The sequence below is a fragment of the Micromesistius poutassou genome (genome assembly GCF_964030765.1).
Source record: "Micromesistius poutassou genome assembly, chromosome: 13".
Taxonomy (NCBI): domain Eukaryota; kingdom Metazoa; phylum Chordata; class Actinopteri; order Gadiformes; family Gadidae; genus Micromesistius; species Micromesistius poutassou.
The window spans coordinates 15,947,609-15,951,445 of record NC_140283.1 but is presented as its reverse complement, the minus strand read 5'-3'; positions in this window follow the sequence as shown (position 1 = coordinate 15,951,445).

Sequence of the window (3,837 nt, the reverse complement as noted above, 5' to 3'; positions counted from 1 at the left end):
CCGAAACCGCACCCCCCCCCCCCAGCGCGTCGTTAAGGCGCTGAAAGCATGACCGCATAATGTGCACTGAGGAGAATACAACTCACACTTTTATAAAAAGTTTGGATGGAGTAATTATTTTTTTTTATGTCTAGGGGTCTTGGGTTGGATACTTTTTCCTCCACATTAATTTCATGTCTGTCACATTCTGGGAGACAAATCCCGGCTGTGTATGCCAAGGTTTGCATGCATAATTCTTCCAAGAGAGAACGATGGTGCAACACACCCTGGCCAGTCAGATCACCCTGTTCAATGTGTCTGCTCTAGACTACCCAAGGCCATGGGATTTCAAATGGCAAACGGTATTCAAATGGCCCTTTTTCTGCACTGTTACATTTTTGAATGTTATTTTCCTTAAAGGCAACTTTTTTGTGCGGTAACGGCTGGGTTCTCCGCCTGACCTGGCCCACGATGTTACGTTTTGTTTTGGCTTTTTCTTCTCCTGTCATCAATACTGTGTTGTGATTGCATCGCAGGTACAGCCGGAAATCTCTGTCTCTCTGTTAAAGCCTGAGGAAACGCCACAGTGACAGATAGAACTTTCTTTATGTGCGCTTAAAATATAAACTTCCCAGACGACAGTCATCTCAGAGGATAATTTATAACCAGCTGAAAGCTTGTGATACCTGAAAGTATCCGTGAAAAATAATCCCCCCAAAAATGCTAACCGTCTAAGGCATTTCATTTCTTTTTAACCACTGACAGATTTAACAACAAAATGAAATGGAGAAAGAAAGAACGGAAAAACATGTTTGGTGAATATCTCTGAAGTGCAGCCATAACTCAGGCTGTGTGTGACAGATTTACTAGCCTCAGTCTGATCGTTCTGATATTCGGCACACAGCGTCGTTCTTTTCCTGGTTTGCTTTACCGGTGCCATCGGACCTAAAAGGAGGCCTGCAGGTATTGCCTAACCTCACACGAGACCGACTCCTACATATAGGCCAGGCACCATTCCATTCCTTCGAACTTCAATATGGCTTTCCAATGTTTCAGAAATATCACATTAATTATCTACAGTTCAGAGGCACACATCTGATACCAATCATTTCAGAAGAGAAGCTTTGAATATTTCCACAGAAATGAATCAAGTGAGGATGCCTCTGGAATGGCCGCGTTCAGAAACCTGCCTGTTATACAATGTGTCTAAGTGACCCCTGAACTTCCACCCCCCTCTGCCTTTCCTCCATGCTCCCTGATCACCACTCACATACGAGTACGGATGATTTGCTGTGAGTCAGAGACGCGTATTACAGGGAGATGAAGGGGGTGCTGAGTTAAAGCACGCATCAGATGAAACATACAGCAAGCTGGCGGAGCGTGCTCCCCCCGACCCATAATCCCCCTCTCCACCTCCTCTGCCTGCTTCGCCGCCATCCCCCGGGGCTTAATAACTGACCACTGGCCATCTGACTGCTGGCTGCGCCACTGATCAGTGCGTGCCGTCCCTCAGGAGCTCCATGGTACCAAAGCGTGGAGCAAAGCAGCCCTTTTGACAGGTCCTAAGGGGACTGTGGGGATTTTTCCCCCCCTGAGTGCTCCCTTACATTCACACTACACGCGTCCGTCGACGGATCTCATTTACTTTGCATGGGGCACTCTCGAAATGCATTGTGGGTCCGTCCTGTGCCGCCTGTGCCAAAAAGTTAGAAATGTTCAACTTTTCGGGGCAGCGACGGATCCGTCGGCCAATCAGATCGCATCATGCAAATATACCCAAGTACAGTGTCCAATGAAATCGCCTTTGTAATACAACCCAGGAAAACACATGGATACGTCAGAAAGCCCCCATCCGTCGATGGACGTGTGAATGTAGTGTGAATCAGGCGATACGGTTCAGATCTCCTGCTGCCTCAGGACACCGTCATTAGCGACCATCACACACAGCTATTAGTGAGAGATGAGGTCTGCAGTGAAAACAATGGTGACAATCACTCCACTTTTCCCCATTCTGCCCGCTAATTTGTGTTTGCGTTGTTTCTTTTGTGCATAGCTTTTTGTGCCTTTCCGGTAATTTTCCAGTCGTTTTTTTTTTATACATTTGTATTGCTGCGGCTACTCGAAAACCCTGACGCAGAAGCTAATCAGGATTTAATTTCTATTAGTTTCTTTTGTCGTTCATCATGAATTCAATTTCACAGACACACACACACTGCTAAAAGCTGGTTAAAAACAACACTGAACAGATTCCATTTGTGATTGGAGGCTGACTGCCGTGCAAGTCATGTTTGTTTGGAGAATATTCTCTCCTTGAACAGCCTATTTCAGCCAAGGATTTGTGTTATTAACAGAAGGGACACACACGCACGCGCGCACTCACACACGCACACACACGCACACGCACACACACACACACACACAAACAACGAGAGAAGTGATAAGGCATTGCCAACATTTTGAACATCATTCATACACTATTTAACAACCACTTTCAGTTTGCATAACATTAAACTAATAAAGACTTTTGTGGTGTGTTTTCACCACAGCTCTGCGTCTTACTCGCACTGTGACACAATCCGCTGGCTCAAAATCCCATCCATTATCACAGAGAACACCACAACACCATTATTAATCAAAATATAACGAGGGGGACCGAAACCACACTTCCCTGGTGAATTTGTTTGGTGATTGGCGGTTATTTGTGTGACTGATGTGTGAACGAATCTTCAGTGCGTTGCAAGCATTTCACACTCACACCAAACGCAGAACCGAGAAGCACTGAACAGAATGGAAGAGAATAGAGCAGGTACCGCCTACACCCTGTGGTGACCTAGGATCGATTGCGTCACTTGTCTGTTTGTGCCTGTGAAGGCACAAAAGAGCCAATGAAAATATTTGAAAAGGGATAATAGAATGGGGGAGTGAAGCTGTGAAGAATCGATCTTCCAAGCTATCGGCCTGAGGTTTACCCACGCCGCTGCCACTCGGTCGATCTCACCACAGAAAACATGAAAAGACAAGGGCCGCTTGAGTGCATCTAGTTACGACAACAATATTGATCCTGTCAGACCATCACACATGGAACATGTCCCAAAGATGAGAGTCTTTAACATGCTCCATTTATTCTGCATTAGTGGTGGACTGGTGCTGTATTTGTTTTGGTCGATAGTGTGATGAAGTTGTGGGAAACACAAGCCTTGCCCAGAAGCGATTACTGGTTTATTGTCTCTCCTTACTGTTTTCCACTCATGTCTGGCATGAATCAACTGCATAAACATGTTAGGCATGTGTGTTACTACCCCAGCTGTGAACCCAGCTGGGGTGTGTACATGTATGTATGTGTATGTTAGAGTGTGTGTGTGTGTGTGTGTGTGTGTGTGTGTGTGTATGTTAGTGTGTGTGTGACCCGTGTGTGACCCGTGTCAAACTTCCTTTAGATACCCTGTTGTTTCCATGGATTAAACAGGTGGTGGTATCCTGTGGTTTCTATGGATTTAAAAGGTTGGGGGTTTGCCCGGCGGGGGGATAGGGGTTAGGGGGCTCTTGGCTTCATCTCCAGGACACGACCCTGTGCTCCCATTGGTCCGCGCTTCAGTGCCCTCCGCTAAGCAGCGGTGTCATGTGATGTCGTGGCGTGTTACATTTCGTTTCAAATTCATTACTCACACCTCATTTAATATAAATTAACATTCTTTTCCAGTGCCAATGGTCTAAACTGAAGGACGTTTTTCCTGCATTGATATGACATTTCCAAGCCATGGAATGTGTTTAAATCCCCTAGAATTCCCTTGGATACATTCGCCCACATATTTGAAACCTTGAGAGATTCTCCCTTTCCTCGAGTCACGGTTTGTGTAT